Below are 19,679 nucleotides of genomic sequence, written 5' to 3'. Positions count from 1 at the left end.
CAAGGAAGATTATTTGGGCTGGAGGGTAGTGGGGAATGGAGGGATGTTGGTCACGTAGACGGGAGGATAAGTATTTGAGATCTACTGTGTGGCATGGTGACTGTAGTTAACAATAATGTATTGTATGCTGAAAAATTGCCAAGGGAGTACATTTTAAATGTAGTCACTACAAAAAAAATGATAAGTATGTGAGGTGATGTCTATGTCACTTAGCTTGATTTAATTATCCCAAAATGTGTACATGTATAAAAACACATTGTACCCTATAAATATATGCAATTATTGTCATTCAAAAATTTTAAAAACAAAGTTGTTTTTATTATCTTTCTTAAAAGTGCAAAATGAAAGAAAAAGAAAAGAAATACAAAAACTAAGGCTTGCAAGCTTAGAGAAGTTGCATATTCAGAAGGCATTAATCCTATAATATATACATAGAATTCTCAAAGCATAATGTGTGCTGAGACACACTCAAAGAACTCCTGCTAAAGTGTTGCTATGATCAGAGACAGGAAAAATAAAGAGACTCCTTGGATATCTACAGGAAGGATTGTGAGATAGGACTCATAACTCAGATGAACTAGAGGAAGTAAAGCCATTGGGATATAGGCCAGGTGTCAACCCCAATCAGCAGACTCATCCACTGAGTGTCAGGTTCTGTGCCAAATCTATGGACACAAGTGCAAGTTAAACAAGCCCTACCTTCAGGGAAACACAATTAACCACAAGAGTTATTTATGCACAAGCTACTCTGCTGTAGAGGGGGTTGCTTACTAACACAGCCAGGGAGGACTGGGGAAGGATTCCAGCTGCCTGAGCTGAGCCAGGGAGGGAAAATTGGAGTCAGCAAGGCAAGGAAGGTCATTCCAGGCAGTGGAAACAGAATGAGCAAAGGCAAGAGAAAAGGTAGTGTTTTAGGTAACTAAAAATATGCTGTGTGTTTGGAGCTTAAGGATCATGGGAAGAGTGGGCAGAGGTGGAGCCAGGGTGGAAACAGGTTCATGGAGGGTTCGCTCTGCCAGGCTGTGGTTCTAGCCACACATAAATGCTTGCAGTTCCTGAATGTAGCACTATCTTAGTCTGGGATGCTATAATCAAATACCATAGACTGGGTGGCTTAAACAACAAATATTTATTTCTCACAATTCTGCAGGCTGGAATTTTGACATCATGGTGCTAGCATGGTCAGATTGTCAGTGAGTGTCCTCCTGTTGGTTCACAGATGGTTGCCCATATTCTAACATGGGCTAGGGAGAGAAAGCATGCTGTCTCCTGTGTCTTTTATTATAAGAACACTAATCCCATCATGGAGGTTCCACCCTTGTGATCTAATTAACTTGCAAAAATCCCATCTTTACACACCGTCACACTGGAGATTTGGTTTCTACATATGAATTTTGAAGGGACATAAACATTTAGTCCACAGCCACCAATCTCCCTGTTAACTCTATAACTGGCCTTCTTCTCATTACTGTAATATGTCTGGCCCATTCCTTCTTCAGCCTCTTTGTACATGTTGTTCCCTCCACTTAGCCCCTCTTCTCCAAGATTTTGTTGTGATGCTCCTTACAACTCAGGTCTCAAGGCAAACGTAACCTTCTAAAAAAAGCCTTTATTGACTCTGTCTCTTAATAGTTTTCCCCTAACAACTTATCATAATTTGAATTTGTATCATACACTTTCTTGTTTGTGTTTGAATTAATCTCCTTCCCCCAGTAGAAAGAAAGCTGCATGAAAGTGGGGCCTTTTCTGTGTTGTTCATGCCTGTAATTCTGTGCCTAGAACACAGCATGACACACATTGATACCCAATCAATAAATCATAGTCTTTTCCTTCTGTTGGAAAGTCCCATCATTTCTGCACCAAGCCAATTCCAACCTTCAAGAGGTGTCTAGGAATCTTTCCATTCATCTCTCTTACTTCCTCATTGCTCTCAGAATGAGGTAATTTTTTTTTTTTTTTTTTTTTTTTTTTTTTGAGACGGAGTTTTGCTCTTGTTGCCCAGGCTGGAGTGCAATGGCGCAATCTTGGCTCACTGCAACCTCCGCCCCCTGGGTTCAAGTGGTTCTCCTGCCTCAGCCTCATGAGTAGCTGGGATTGCAGGCATGCACCACCCACCCGGCTAATTTTGTATTTTTAGTAGAGACAGGATTTCTCCATGTTGGTCAGGCTGGTCTCGAACTCCCGACCTCAGGAGTTCCACCTGCCTCTGACTCCCAAAGTGCTGGGATTACAGGTGTGAGCCACCGTGCCCGACTGAGGTGATTTCTAAAAATTGTTCTCTGAGAGAGTACCTTGTACACATTTCTATTTCAACCTTATTATACTGCACTTTATACTGTACTCTATATATTATATATATTATACATTATAGGTATATAAATATACCTATATAGATATAGATATAGATATATTAGATATACATATATATATATATGTAAAATACTGCACTATTATAATGCATCTGTTTGTCTCTCTTCCATTTTATTTTGAACTCCCTGGAAGCAAGAGCTGTGTCAACTAGTTTCTTTATTACCAAATGCCCAGCATAGGGCCTGATAACAGTAGATGCTCAGATAGTTGTTGAGTGTTGGTGAATAAGTGAAGGAGGATTGAAGAGGATTGAGACTAGAGGTAGGGAGGGCAGATAGGAGTCTCTGGTATCCACTGTTAGGAATCTCACCTTTGAAAGTATACTCACACGTGCACGAGGATGATAGTGGGGCATAATAAAAACAGGAAACAAGCTACATTCTCATCAAAAGGCAATGGTTAAATCATATAGTATACATCTTTATAACGAAATACTAAGTAGCCATTAAAAATATAACATATATTCACATACTTAAATAGAAATGTCTCCAAATCTTTTATTAAGTGAAAAAGATTAAGTGAGAGACTATTATGTAAAGCATGTAATATGGTTTGACTCTGTGTCCCCACCCAAATCTCGTCTTATAGCTCCCATAATTCCCACATGTTGTGGCAGGGACTGGGTGGGAGATGATTGAATCATGGGGGCAGGTCTTTCCTGTGCTGTACTTGTGATAGTGAATGGGTCTCATGAGATATGATGGTTTTAAAAACAGGAGTTTAACTGAACAAGCTCTCTCTTTGCCTGCTGGCATCTATGAAAGATGTGACTTGCTCCTCCTTGCCTTCCACCATGATTGTGAGGCCTCCCCAGCCAAGTGGAACTGTAAGTCCAATAAATCTCTTTCTTTTGTAAATTGCCCAGTCTTGGCAATGTCTTTATCAGCAGTGTGAAAACAAACTAATACAGCATGTTCCCATTTGTGTAAAGAAATACTCAAAACTTATGTCTTCTCATCCATACATATACATGTATGCAAATATAAAGGAACAAGAATGAAAGGGATATACACCAAATGCTTAACAGTGGATATATATGTGCAAGGAGAGAATTAGGATGTGCTATGGAAAGAGAAAATTCACCATTTGTACTTTTATATTATTTGGATTTTTTACAGGGAGAAAGTATTTGCTTATTAATTATGTAATTAAACATGATTTTAGTAGTCTATGTCACTAATATGGGCAAGAAGTTATTGGGATCTGATCAATGACAATTGCAAAAAAAAATTTTCAGATTTGTAGAACTTAGTGAAAATGAGGGAGAAGGAAAAGTCTAGGGTGACCAAGGTTTTAACCTTAGATACTTCAGTGGATGGTGATATTTACTGTGTCAGACCACAAGGCAGAGAATACAAGATTTAGATGGCAAGAAGATATGTTTAGTTTAGGCATGTTGAGTTTGAGGTGCTTATGGAATTTCCAAATGGACACATTTACTAGTTAGTTGTACATATGGGTCTTGAGTACTGGATAGAGACTGGGAATTAAAAATGAAGACTTGGGACAATCAACACAGATTAGATACTGAAGTTGGAGAGGAGGTGTTTGTCTATCAGCAGTCATAAAGCAGGGAGATCAATAAGTCCCTCGAAATGATATGTAAAATTTGTGAATATGCCCCCTACTCCCCCAGTCCTCACAGAAAGAGTTCATCATTTCAACAGATTTTTGAAAGAGGCTCATGACTCAAAAAGATTGACAGGAATCTGGTAGAGTGAGAAGGGAAAATGGTTGATGATAAACCTTGAGGATGACCAATGAAGGAAGCTAATTTTTTTAAAGAAGTGAGAGAACAAAAAGAAATCATGATGGAGACTTAGAATTTGCAAGGAGATAAACAGAGACATAAGAATATTAAGAAAGTTAAGAATATTAGGGTGGAGAAAAATCAAGAAAAATGAACTATTTGAAAGTATGAAATTCTTCAGAAAGTTCCACTAAATGCAATCTTCCTGCTAAGTAGAGAAAGCAGGTAACTTAAGGCTATATACCAACAAATTAACAATTATCTTATTCATCAAGGAATACAGAAGCAAAGAGAATGATGTAAGATGTCTGCTTATTTGCAAAATATCCTATCTTGCTTTGAAATTTTGTTTTTTCCTTTTCTTTTCTTTTTTTTGAGTTATGAAACTCTAGAAATTATCCAGGTATTAATAGAATAATGGCCTATGATCCTGAGCCAAAAATCAGAGAGCCCTCAGATGGGAAATGTTTATTGGAGGCTGTTTCATACTAATTTATGCAGTGACAGCATATAAACATTTTGTACAGAGAGATTAAGGAATTTGTCATTGTACTGTGTATGGGTTACGATACACATATTAGTAACCACAATCTCCACAAAGCTAGCATGTGGCAGAGCCTGAATATTAGCCTAAGTGTGTATTCTGAACACCAGACACATTTCTTCTTCATTGGAAGAAGTAACACTACATATTGTGTTACTAACCCAGTACCTATCTGGTTAAATCAGATTTCCTTCCAAGACTTTTCTGAGAAAAGTGATATTTCAAATAGCATGATGTTGGGACATAAAAGTCTCTGAAATGTTTTCTCCTAGATGCCTACACCAACAGTCTTTGGAGGGCTTGGAGAAGGCAGTTAGCCAGGGTGTGGTGCAGAAAACCAGTGCCTACACACAGTGGGCCTTCAGTTTGCTTCTTGGGACACCGATTGACTCAGAAAAGCTTTTTTCTAACTTAGTTTGCATTACCTTGGAGATTAGTTAGGAGAGTAAATCCAAAAATGGAAATGAAAATTTCATTACTCATCTCAGGTATCCTTTTAGATTTTACTTTGTTTCATTTTATATTTCATTTTTGCATTTCCCCATCTTCTTGCAGTCTTCTGTAGGCTCCTGCTACTGTGTACATTCTTTCCGGGGTTCCAGGGTTAGTCATTGTGGTTTGCATACATTGAGTTGTCTATAGTACCTTTAATGTCCTGAGTTATGCTGTGGTGTGGAAACTATAGCTGTTACAAAGAATAAATGATCTGTGAGTCCAGGATTTGTGCAAGAGAGAAACATAAAATAAATCCCTTTCAGGGAATAATATTAAAGGGAAAAATAGAAGAGAGAGAGAAAGAGAGCTTTTGTTATCAATTTGCCCAGTTTCTTGACTACCTCTGAGTCAATTTCATCAGTGGGAGTGCTCACTTCCATCCTAGCTCAGGCTAGAAAACTTTTATGTCCAAGTTGAGAACCAAAAAGGGAACTAAATAGGTTTTTCTCTATGCTAGCTTCAGACAGTATCCCTGGAGATGTTCCTGTGACTGAATCAGGATGTTCAGACAGCCTGGCAAAACATTTTTTCCCTTTTATTTAAAACAAAAATTGAAATTCCTCATATTGTTTCATGTCCTCTCATATTTTGAAATCTCTACTGGAAACCACATAAACCTTGGTAGTAAAAGCAAGATTTGGCACATATTATTAAAATGTTCATTTTTAGACAATCTCTTGTGAAACCAAGTTTTTCATACAACTTCTAGTTCACCAATTTTGGTTTTATTTTTTTCTTTCTTGTCATACAGCAATCAGTAAAAAAAGAAGCAGCAGGAGAGAAAATGAAGGGAAGTAATGGACCCAAATTACCTAAACTTTCAATCTTTAGCAGTGCTTCATGATTAGACGAGATAATGTTGTAACGTTGGTAGGGTTTTGAACAAATTGTAGAGCTCAGTAAATGTCTCATATTATTATAATTCATAATGCTGACCACAAAAGAAAATATTATTATGAATTTTTGTTCTCTTTCCCATATTTCATATGTAAAGTTTTTTTTAATAAAAGGCAATTTTGATTCAGTGGAAAGATAACTGGCCTGAGAGTACAGAGAATTTAGTTTCAATTTTGTTATGGATTTTATGCACTTGTGTAATAGTGACATTTCTATTTGAATGTATTTCATAGCAATGGAATATTTCTTAACTCTCAAAAAGAAACTAAGAAGTCACTATTAAAAAACTTATAAACGAGTTTATTCTATAGAAATATCGGGGGAACTAGCCCCAGTATTTCAACGTAGGTTCTTTCCTATTTTCCCTAAGTGTTGACCAGTCTCAGAAACAAAGAGAAAGAGCACAAAAGACAGAAATTTTATAGCTGGGTCTCCAGCAGTGACATCACATGTCGGCAGGTTCCGTGATGCCCCCGAGCTGCAAAGCCAGCAAGTTTTTATTAGCGATTTTCAAAGGGGAGGGAGTGTATGAATAGGGTGTGGGTCACAGAGATCACATGCTTCAAAAGGCAATAAAATATCACAAGGCAAATGGGGGCAGAGCCAGGGTGCTGCCAGGGCCAGGGCAAAATTAGAATAGTTAATGAGGTGTCATGTCCCACTGTGCACACATTGTCATCGATAAACATCTTAACAGGAAACAGGGTTTGAGAGTGGACAACCAGTCTGACTAGCATTTCGCCAGGCTGGAATTTCCCAATCCTAGCAAGCCCCGGGGCGCTGCAGAAGACCAGGGTGTATTTCATCCCTTATCTACAAATGCATAAGACAGACACTCCTAGAGTGGCCATTTTAGAGACCACTCTCTGGGAATGCATTCTTTTCCCAGGGCTGTTCCTTGCTGAGAAAAAGAATTCAGTGATATTTCTCCTATTCGCTTTTGCAAGAAGAGAAATATGACTGTGTTCTGCCTGGCCCCGCAGGCAGTCAGACCTTGTGGTTACCTCCCTGGTTCCCTGAAAATCGCTGTTATCCTGTTTTTTTAGGATGCCCAGATTTCATATTGTTCAAACACACATGTTTTACAAACAATTTGTGCAGATAACACAATCATCACAGGGTCCTGAGGCGACATACATCCTCAGCTTATGAAGATGATGGGATTAAGAGACTAAAGCAAAGACAGGCATAGGAAATTATAAGAGTATTGATTGGGGAAGTGATAAATGTCCATGGTTTAATATTTAAATCACTGTCTCCTCTCCCAAAATAACCATTTTCTGGAAACTGATGTTTAAAAATCTTACATATGTTTCATACCATTCCTACATAGTTATGTGTCTATGAATATTATGCAATATTATTTTTCATGCCATTTTATGTATATGTTATCAGACTGTATATATCATTCTGAAAATAGTCACCATTCAACATTATTTTTATTTGATTTATCCATAGTACATAGACTTACAGTTCGTGTATTTTAATTTCTTTGTGGTATTCCAGTGTATAAAATATAGAAAAAACTTTATACATGCTTTAATGAACATTTAGATTGCTGCCTAAATTTTCAGCATTATGAACAATGCTGCAGTGATTAATCTTGTGTATATCATCATGTGCATAAATGTGAGGATTTCTCTAGGATATATATGTAGAAGTGAAATTTGTGGGTTGAAAACTATGTACATATTTAAATTTTCTAGATATTGTCAAATCATTCTCCAAAAGGTCTATACCAGTTCCAAATCTCAGTATTTTTATATGATGTCACAGATATCTTGCTTCATGTTTGTGATACTATTTGCATTAACAGACTACTTATTTGCCCATCTGGGGTTAAGGACATGCAAGTGGGAAGCAGGGAACTGGTATTCTATTTTTTATTTAATTTCCATTTCTTTGATTACTAATGAGGTAAAGCATCTTTGAATATGTTGATTGGAGTTTGATGTTTCTCTACTGTAAATTGCTTTGGTCATAATGTTTGCCCATATTTCTATTGAATGGATTTGAGTTGCAAATATCATTTTTCAGTTTGTGGTTTGTCTTTTATCTTTGTTTATGATCTTTTGTGGAACAGAAATTTAATGTTGCAAATGTAACAACTTTTTGCTTATAGATTTTGCTCTTTGTGTCTTATTTTGTCACCATTTCCTTCCTGAAATCAAAAGTATATTTTCAATATGTTCTTCAAAAAGTTTTAAAGATCAAGCATTAGGGCCGGGCGTGGTGGCTCACGCATGTAATCCCAGCACTTTAGGAGGCCGAGGCAGGCAGATCACGAGGTCAAGAGATTCAGCCCATCCTGGCCAACATCATGAAACCCCGTCTCTACTAAAAATACAAAAATTAACTGGGTGTGTTGGCACGTGCCTGTAGTCCCAGCTACTCGGGAGGCTGAGGCAGGAGAATCACTTGAACTTGGGAGGCAGAGGTTGCAGTGAGCCAAGATTGTGCCACTGCACTCCAGCCTGTTGACAGAGTGAGACTCTGTCTCAAAAAAAAAAAAAGATCTAGCATTAGGTCATTCATCTATCTGGAATTTAATTTAATTGTAATGTGAGATATGTCTAATTTAATTTTTTTTCATATTGATAACCCCACATGACCACAGTTGGCATTACTAATCAATAAAGAAAAGCTACATCACCCATAGTGTTTTGATTAATACTTTCATTCATCATAGTATTTGTGGTTAACATTATGATTAATGTGTCTTTTTCTTTTTGATTAGTAACACCAACAGTCATGACATTTTCATATTTTTATGGGTACATTTGTGTGTTCCCTATTCTGTTCCATTGCTTCATTTGCTTATTCTTTCACCTGTACAAGACTATATGATGGAAGACTTATAAGTCTAGCTTTACTAGACTTAAAATCTGAGGCCCTGCCAGTGTCATTTACTTCTCTTGGCAGTATACTCTTTTATATAAGTCTTATGATCAGCTTGTCTATTTAATCCAAAGAAAAGCTTTTAGGATTGTATAATAAAATGCATTGAATTTATAGATCAATTTGGAGAGAAATGATATCTTTAAAATTTTGCATCATTATAACCATGAATATTTATTCCATTCTTGTTACTTAGGTCTTCTCTTACTGTCTTGGTTATTTATTCTTTTTTATTGCAGAATTGTATTCATTATATAAATATCTTGTAATTTGTTTGCTCATTCTCCTGCTGAAGGGCTTTGGGTTCTTTCCAGGTTTTGGCTATCGTAAATAAACCTGCTGTGGACATTTTTACATGACTTTAAGTGGACATAAGCACCTGCTTTTGTTGGACACACACTCAAGGGTATAATTGCTTAGTCAAAGGGAACACATATGATTAGCTTTAGCAGATACTGCAAATGGTAGACGTGCATATTCAGACATTTAATAGCAATATAAAAGACTGCCAGATGGTCTAAAACCTCAGCAACTTTGAAATTATATTTTTAATTTTAGCTATTCTGGTGCTGAGTATGTCTTTGTATCCTTTTTGTGGCTTTAAACTTGTCTTTGATTACCAATGATGTTGAGCATTTCTTCATATATATAGCACTGATTTTATTATCCTCTTTTGTGAAGTATTTGGTTAAGTCTCTTGCCTTTTTTAAAAAACTGTACATTTTTCCTTTTCATATAGTTTAGTATGCATTATTTATACATCTTGGATACAAGCTTTTTGACAAATATATGTATTGTAAATCTCTGCTCCCAATCAGTAGCTTTCCTCTCTAGTATATTAAGTAATGTAATTCAATAAACAATAAAAAATTTATTTCATAGTGATTTTTTTATCCCATTTAAAAAATATTTGCTTATCCCAAGATCATGAAGATATTCCCCTTTTTATTTCAAGAAGACTGACGATTCTACTTTTTACATCTTGATCTGTTTTGATTGTATTGATCTATAATCCAAGGTGTTGGGAGGGGTCAAATTTCATATTTTAGCTATTCAGTTGACTCAGCTCCATATTTTGAAAAGACCACCTTTCCCCTCTGATTGGTAATGGAAACTTGGTTGTAAATCAGTTACTAAACACGTGGAATATTTGTTTCAGGACTCTATGCCATTCTGTTGATCTCTTTCTCTATTCTTGTATTGGTTAGACTGAATTCATCCTTCATTCTTCAATCAACCACACTAAATTAATTACTTTTGGTTTAAAATAATCACTCTATAAGTAGAGTAAATCTATCAGATTTTCCCCTTCTTTGAGATTGTTTTGGTTTGTTTAATTCCTTACAATTTCTTATACATTTTACAATGTTGATTTATACATACACAACAGTTTGGATTATGATCAAACTAGCATTGACTCTACAGGTCAGTTTGGAACAGACACCTTTAAATATTTAGAATATTCTATTCCATGAACACAGGATACCACTTCATTTATTTTTGTCTTTTTTTATATTTGTCACAGAAATATTTCATAGTTTCTAATGCAGAGGTCCTTTATTAGATTTATTCTTATATATTTAATATTATTTGATACTGTTTTAACTGAAAGTTTAAAGTTTTAATTTTCCACTTGTTATATTAAAAATGATTATTGTTATATTAAAAATGATTATTTAATACTGACTTTGTATCCAGTAATTTTTGATAAATAGTGACAGAATATTCTGGTAAATAATTTCTTCTTCTCCAATCTTAACATAATTTATTTCTTTTTCTTGCTTTGACTAAAACCATCAGTGAAACACTGTGTTGATGAAAAAAGCCAAACTTTGTAAAATATTTCAAGAGATTCTGAGCCACATGTGAGGACCAAAAATTATATATATATAGATATAGATATAGATTTTTTTTAAGACAGGATCTCTTGCTCTATTACCAAGGCTGGAGTGTTGTGGTATGATCATGGCTCACTGCAGCCTTAAACACCCAGGCTGAAGCAATCATCCTCCTCAGCCTCCTAAGTAACTGGTACTTTAGCATACACCACCATACTTGGATAATGTTTATATTTTTCATCAGTGTGGTATCTCACTATGTTGCCCAGGCTGGTCTCAAACTCCATGGCTCAGGCAATCCTTCTGCCTTGGCCTCTCAAAGTGCTGGGATTATAAGTATGAACCAGCATGCCTGGCCCTATATGCTAATATTTTGTTTTTATTTATGTTCATGAGAATTAGTGGTCTATAATTTCTCATTCTTATAATGTCTAATTAGATTTTGGTATTAGCATTATTCTAAGTTGGGAAGAATAACAAAATAAGTTGGGAAGTATTTCTCTTTTCTTATTCTTTGAAAGGATTTTTATAAAACTAATGTTATTTCACCAGGGACAGTTTTTCTAGTAGGAAGGTTTTTAATTACAGATTTAATTTCTTTATCAACCAAAGTTGCCTATCAGATTTTTATTTCTTCTTTTGTCAGTTTGGATATTTGACATTTCTCAAGAAACATATTCATTTCATCTCAGTTGTCAAAGATATCAACTTTTCATAATACCTTCTTATTCTAATATTCATGATTTGAAAAGAGTAATGTTCCTGGGGTATTAATTATTTTTATAAATGTTAAAATAACTTTTATTTTATTGATTGTCTCTATTCTATGTTTATTTTCAACTTCATTCATTTCTACTTTTACTTTTTTAGATTTTCTTCCTTTACTTTCTTTGGGAATAATTTTCTCTTCTTTTTCTAGCTTCTTGAGTTGGGTGTTTACATAACTGATTCTCTACTTCTTTTCTAATACATGCATTTAAAGCTATAAAATCCCTCTAGGCACTACTTTTACTACATCTTACAGATGTTTGTAAGTTATAATTTTAGTACAAAATATTTTTAATGATAATTCCATACTAAATAATTTTCATGGTGATTTCCTATGTTACTCATGAGTTATTTAGAAGCATGTGTCTTAATTTACATGCACTTAAAAATTTCTATTTTTCTATCTGTTGTTGACTTCTAATTTAATTCTTTATGGACAAAAACCTGCACTGTATTTGAAATTTGTTTCTTTAAAGTCTTCTTTGTCTTATGTTAATATATATGTGCCATATTTCTTTTGGTTAGTGTTTGTATAATATATATTTTTCAGTTCTTTTATATGCCTTTTTTTCTTTAATCTTATTTTTAAATTATGTCTCATAAATCACATATATATTTTTCTTTTTAAAATCTAGTTTTACAATCTTGTTTTCTAGTTATTTACACTCTTCACATTTAAGGTAATTACTGATATGCTTAAATGTGTCAGGCTATTTGTGTCCTATTTGTCACATCTGTCATTTTAGACTGTATTAGTTTTCTATTGTTGTGTAACAAATTTCCACAAACTTAGCATCTTAAGACAATGCCCTTTTATTATCTCACAGTCTTGGGAAGCAAAAAGTTTAGGAATATGTTAGTTGAGTCTTCTGCACAGGGTTTCACCAGGCTGAAATTAAGGTATTAGCTGGGGCTATAATCTCATGTGGGGCTGAAGGACTAGCAGATCTAGTTGTTACATAAGCTGTACCTAGTATGGAATCTAACAAAATGAGATAATTATCTTTGGAAAGCGGGGGTTAACAATGGGGCTGGGAAGGAAGCTATGCCTTGGAGATCAACAGCTCTGGGTTCAAATTCTTACTGTGGTGTGTATGAGTTTTAATTTTATCACCTACATAGAAGAGAACATTTTACTTAGTTTACAGGATTAAGAGATTAAATGAAATATCTGAAAGAGACTGCCATCTAGCTATATCTCCTAAGCATCTATATTTATTATTAAGCATGAAAACTCAAACATATTTCTGAGACAGGAGAATTATGAAAAAATAATCAATGTTTTGAAAAGATGTTGAGGTGAAAGGAAAACAAACAGTCGTGTCCAGTAGCTTCACTTGATAATGAGGGTGCAGTAGTGTGGTTAATAAAATTGAAAAGATCAGGAAAAAGTCACAGAAACTGCTTTAGTTATTTCATTTATTTATTCATCCAATATTTGTATCTGTGTGAGAGCCTACTCTCAGATGGGCATCTTTCTAGCTGTTGAGAATACAGTGGTGAGCTAACCAGGCAAGGACCTCACCCTTTATATAGTATGGCATTTCCTAAAATGTATTGACTGAGATGTTATGATTCCTACAAATTAATAAATGAATAAAGGATTTCAAAGTCAAATAAATTTGTGAAGTTTTATGTTATGCAAAGTTTTATGTTTGCTGTAGTAGTTCTCAGAGCCTTGAATATGCAAATGAAAATTGTGAATCTATAAGAATTAGATATAATATGTAGCATTTCCAAATTTATTTTACTTTAGAGCTTCTATATAGAGGAACACATAGTAATATCTTGCAGGAGACAGCTTGAGAAGTGCTCAATGAAGCTTTAAGTGAGATTGAATAAATGGATTTATAAAGCAATATTAAAGGCTTGTCAGTATTTGGATTTCATTCATTGGTAATGGATCTAATCATGAAAATTATATGATGTTATTTGGCACAATTCCACAGCTTAACAAAAGGCCTAGAGAAAATGGGCAGTTGATTTGTCTAGGTCTAGAAATTGACAAAGTGATTATAATAAAATATGGAGGTGTAACAAAATCCTAGAGGATTGTGAAATAAAGATAAATCAGTGAACCATGTATTCCAGCCTGGATAAGGAGGAAAGCAAAGCCTCAATAATTTGAGAGAATAATGAGATATGGAAATATTAGAAGTATAATGTGTATTGCTTAGAAGTAAGAAAATGTGGAAGAAAATTATAGTCAGAGAGACACATTTCAAGTTTCAAGATATCAGATGTGAAAAACGGATGAAAAGTGATGACATTCTTTAGGACATAACTGTGGATTCATTGCTAAAGTGGAATGAAGGAAGGTAAAAGCATTATGAGTCCATAGTATATAAACGGTTGTCCATTTGAAGAATGAAGTTACTTAAGCATCTAGAAAATTATGAAGTAGAAAAGAGAACTGTGGTCCTGGCATAAATAATTTATGCATACTGGGTAGGCACCTGGAAACTGGTGGAATTATGACTTTTAAAAGTTAAGTCCGAGTGTGGTGGTTCACACCTGTAATCCTAGCATTTTGGGACGCCGAGGTGGGCAGATCACTTGACGTCAAGAGTTTGAGACCAGCCTGGCCAACATGGTGAAACCCCATCTCTACTAAAATTACAAAAATTAGCCAGGTGTGGTAGTGGGCACCTGTAATCGCAGCTACTCAGGAGGCTGAGGAAGGAGAATTGCTTGAACCCAGGATCTGAGCCGAGATATCACCACCGCATTTTAGCCTGGGCAAAAGAGTGAGACTGTCTCAAAAACAAACAAACAAACAAAGTTAATATGTGGTCTTCGAAGTAGGCATGGTGGAACCAATGTGAAAATCTAATGGCTTTGAATGAGACAGTAGGAAGCAAGGATATTGCCAACCTTTCCTTAAAGTCAACAGATTTAACGCAAGTAGGAGTGCCTTTACATGGAGGTTTCCATGGGTAGTACAATATAGGGGAGAGTAGGTCTTGAGTTCAGACAAACACAGGTTAGATTCCTGACTCTGCTGCTTACTATGTTACAGTCTTACTTAAATATGTAACATCTGTATGAATTCTACATTCTTTCACAGACACAATATTCCCATCTTATATCCTTGAAGGCTCTTCTGAGGAACCACAAAATTGTATAAATCTTAGCACAGTGTCTGTTCTTCACGCAGGACTAGGCTTTATACTGTGAAAATGAGAGCCATATTCTAGAAAAATATTTAAACTTGTGTGAAGGTTATGAGCCAATGACAATAGAGGCAAAATTCCGAGATATGGGTTTGATTGTCGTGGAAAAGATGGGAAAAGACTCTGGATGGAGTTAATTCTTTTCAAATTTCTACTGAATATTTGTGGGAACTTTGGTCTAAAGTGTAATGATGCATTTTAAAAATATTTGACCAAGGTAGAGATTGCCAAACTTGATGATAATAATAAAAATGAACATAATAATGGCTACTATATATTAAGGTCCAGCTAACTCTATGAAATAGATTTTACCACCCTACTACACTCTTTATGCATATGAGAAAAACAAGAAGTGAAATGACCTGCACAAAAGCATAGAATTTGTAAATTGCAAAGCCAATATGTCCTCTTATATCAGATAGACATGCAAACATGTATAGATTTACATAGATAGATATATACATATTTACATGTGTTTAAGTATGTATGTGTTTATGTGTGTATATATGTGTATGTGTTTATGTGTGTATACACACACACACACATATGTATATATACACACAGAAAGAGAGAGAGAGAGAATATTAGAATAGACCCACCAAAAGAACTATCTCTTTTTAAGTACTATTTTAAAATGTATGTACCAAACATAAAAACTTACTGCACTTGATATTTTGGCATACAAGATGAGGGAAACACAGCAGCTCAAAAATATTCTATAAAGCCAGTTACTATAATCAAAATACAAATGTTCAAAAACCAAAGATCTAAAAATTTAAAATAAATATGTTAAACAATGTAATGTGAATCTGGATTCTATAAGACACAGGAATCTGATTTGCAGGTTATAAAACCTTCTAGTATATAACCATGGGATTCAATGGTCAGGGCAAACACATCATGAGAAAGGATGGTTTTACTTTAGAAGAATAGAGTAAGGAATCAAACATGAAGACTTTCATGACTAAAACAAACCAAAGTGAACATGGGGCAAACTAAACCTCTTTTGTTCAGAGCTATATGTCCAGTACCTAGTCGGTTCCTGGCACCTTGTAAGTTTGTTGAATGAAATGAATGAATGCCTGAGAAGAAAGAGCAGAAGCACAAGAACTGGTTGCTGATGACAATAAGGAAAACATTATGTAGAACTTGAGTGCTGAGGCACTTGTATCTACTTTAGACTGTCTATACTTCATTTCTTTATTTGTTGAGTAAATCGTTCCAGAAGAGCTTGACCATAAATCAACAGCACTATTCTCTCTTTATTGACAGATATTCACCAAGTGAAGGGGAAAAATAATTTTAGTTTACAGCTGGAAAGTCAACTGCTACCTAAAATCCATTTTGAGGGAAGGGACATTACTCTTAAGTCTTGGTGTAATAAAGAATAAACGTAGCATAAAGCTACTCCTTGACTCACCAAAATCTGGGATGTATCAATCAATGACTTGTCTAGAAATTTTGAACTGACAAGACCACTGAATTATTATTATGGGTTTCTGAAATTCCAACAAACTTAGGTCATGACCTTAAACACTCTGGAAGGAAGCATCTTTCAAGACTGAATGGCTCACAATCTCAGACTGTCTGCTTTTCCCCAATTCCATCATATTAACTAAATAGCCAAATGCTTATGGTATTTACAGATTTTTATTCATTTTGACACAACTAAAATATCTCCATAGATAATCTCCATAGTGTAGACCAAAAAACCCACAATCATCTCTCAGTAACAGCAACATGGGTAGACAGACTAGAAGGCTGGTTTTTGATCAAGCACACTGTTATTAAATGGTGGGTCATGGGGCATAAAATGTGCAATCACACCAGAATAGATCTTAAATTTTACAGCCTCACTGAAAGTACTTCCTACCAGTCCAATGGCCAGGACTAAATGTGTTTGTCACACAAGGATGAAGAGCAAAATTGAACTATATTTCTGAATCATCAGTCCTAAAGGCTGTTAAACTAAGTCTTACATTGCCTTATATGACCTAGAAATGCAATCTGATTCAGCAACATTTACTAAGTACCTAATCTGAGTCCTCAACACAAGCCAAACTAATTATAATACATTGCAAATATAAGCATAAATAACATATCAAGGAGTGACTTATTTCAATTTTTAAAAACTGAAAAATTTCCTTGCTGTAAGTCACTGACATCGTCTTCTGAGTTGTAGAACTGAAAAATACCACCAAGAAGTCATTGTGTACAGTCTCCTGCCTTTGTGGAAAAGATATATTATTATTACTTATTTGGGATGAAGAAACAAAAGCCTAAAAAGCATAAGTAGTTTTCTGAAGATTATGTGAATAGTAAACAACAACATACAAGGGTAGAAATTAGATCCTCTTATTTCTTGGTGCAAAATTTCTTCCAGATTCCATGCTGTTTCCCATAGAATTATACATGGGAGAGTGAAATAGAGTCCAAATGACCTGAGATATAATTGTATAAGTACTCATTTATACATTTCTGCACAAGTCTGACCAAGTTCTGTTTAACTATGACCAGTTGAAGATTTTCATATGTGCAAGGTCAAACAGCAAAAATCATACAGCTTAAATTATTTTTGTTTGTGAATATTATGCTTCAGTCAGTTAAGAACTAGAAAGAGAAGTAAGAACAAGGGTAAAGATTGTTCTAAAGTTAGCCATAACTAGGTAGAGAGAAGGATATGGTTAGTTTGTTGTCTATCGTGTTTTGTTTTATTGAGGTTATTATGAAGTATAGATAAATTTAACAAAATCTATGCATAGCCTGGATATTCCAAACTACAAAATATTGCTGAGTGAAATTAAAGGATACCTACATAAATGAGAAGATATAACATACATTTTCCCCAAATTAATCTATATATTAAATGCAATTCTAATCAAAATCCCATGAGTCCGTTTTTAGTTCAAAAATGGCAAGCTGATTCTAAAGTTCATTTGGAAATGCAAAGGAGTCTACACAGCCAAGATAATTTTGAAAAAGAAAAAAAAATGAGAGGACTCATACTACAAAGCAACAGTAATTAAAACAGAGAGCTGTTGGTAGAAGAATGCACTTATAGATCAAAGAAATAGAATAGAAAGTCTAGATACAGACCCAAAATACATGGTCAATTTATTTTTTGTAAAACTGTTTGGCTATTTTAATTGAGAAAGTATAGGTTCTTCAACAAATGATGCTAGAACATGTGGATATTCATATGGAAAAAAAATGAACCTCACACATTCATGAAGATTAATGAATCACAGACTATACTTTTAAAACATTTGCAAGCCATTAATAAGAAAACAGCAGGCAATTCACAAATGTACAAATGGCCAATGAGCATTTGTATACAACATCATTAGTCATCAGATAAATGCAAATTAAAACAAAAATGAAATACCCCTACCAGCCATTTAAATGGCTAAAATTAATATCAAAATAAAGAGAAAAACCTTAAAGCTCCTAGAGAAAAGTTATCTGATAAATTAGATTTCCCTTCATCTTCACCATAAGACCAAGATTTCTAACTTGTTCCTCACTGTATATCTAGCACTTAGCAGAGGGTATGAAATGCAACAATAGACTCAATAGATAGGAAGGGGATGAATGCATGCATGCATAAATGAATATGTTATTAGAGTTATCTATCATTGTAGCAGTATGCAATATCACAGGAATCAATATCATCTTGTTAAATCACATTTTCTCACACATATTTTGGTTGTAAACATATATTTTTAAATTTTCAGTTTTGAGATTGGTTTGTTCCCAAGTTCCATAGTAAAAGTGATACTAAATTTGTTTGACCTGTGGATGCTTTCCAAATCATTTCCATTACCTGATTGAAACAAACAGAAATTTTCTCTCTGATTAATAATAGAAATGTCATTGTTGAGTTTTTTGATATTCATTCCATGTGTTTAAAAGAGTATGGAGAGTTTTGGAAAAGATAAAGAGGTCATGACCACATTTACATCCAATCTCTTTTTTTCAACACTGCATAACCTAATCCATGTGAAGTAGGCTCCATGTACCAGGTTTGGACCTCTGAATTTAGAATGAATTAATCTGTTCCTCAGGGATTTGTAAAAGTTGCTGAGAGCAATTTGATGACAATAGATTGGAAAGAAAAGAAAGCCAGTTTCCGTACTGATAATAAAGCATGAAAAAGATTGGGAGAAAGCCACAATGAGAAGAGATGATGGGATCTTCTGGTGGTTCTAGTCTTTTCATGAGGCTGAGCAAGATTTTTGCCCTTGCATTCTATTAGATTACTTTGTACCCCTATAATGTGCACCCCCTTCCCCAACTTTTTACTTTAGCTAATTCTAGAAAGTTTCTTTGGCTGGCTCCTCCCTTGACTCCTGGAAACACACACACACACACACACACACACACACACACTCCTCATAATGCACTGCAGGATAATCCCTAAGAATGCCTAAGTACCTTTTAGCATGATCCTCCCAGAAATCTGAAGAACTAATCTTATTCTAGTTTCATAGTAATAAATGTATGAATGCACTTCTCTGAAGTTGTTATTGCATGATGGAAGGAATCGAGAGTGATTGATGAGGAGCCTGTTCCAGCCTCAATAGTCTGTATGATCCATTGGCATTCAGTCTATATGGTATTACCTTAAGCTTGATTAGCTGCATGAGGCCCTGAAATGGTGTTTCTAGATCAGGCTGCATCCTGGGCTGCTCCAATTATACATATAAGGATGGGCTTGCAGAAAATTAGTTCAGATTTTCTGAACTAAAATATATGGCCGTCACTCATATATTATCATCCACAAACTATTCTAGACATTGGGTCTATGATCATACTTCTTCACTATTTTCCACTTTTTTTTGGATCCTTATTGCAAATTATTTCTGTATCATTTAGATGAAAAAAAATCTTGGCTTAACTTTTTCATCTCTGGGGTATTTCCTGGAAACCTAGGCCCAATTTTCACA

At 34.8% G+C, this 19,679-nt stretch overlaps 1 long non-coding RNA gene across 2 annotated transcripts in view; it reads left to right on the top strand.

Moving 5' to 3' along the window:
* The first annotated feature begins 769 nt into the window (after positions 1 to 769).
* The window catches only part of LOC134761872 (uncharacterized), a 47,289-nt gene continuing 28,379 nt past the window's right edge, over positions 770 to 19,679 (top strand). For both annotated transcript variants that reach the window (XR_010141029.1, XR_010141028.1), the window contains exon 1: positions 770 to 903. This is a non-coding gene — a long non-coding RNA (uncharacterized LOC134761872). The remainder of the gene's footprint in view (positions 904 to 19,679) is intronic.

This window comes from Pongo abelii, chromosome 7 (genome assembly GCF_028885655.2).
Source record: "Pongo abelii isolate AG06213 chromosome 7, NHGRI_mPonAbe1-v2.0_pri, whole genome shotgun sequence".
NCBI classification, from domain to species: Eukaryota; Metazoa; Chordata; class Mammalia; order Primates; family Hominidae; genus Pongo; species Pongo abelii.
Note: the sequence above shows the minus strand (reverse complement) of the source record. Positions and strands in the feature narration are given on the sequence as shown.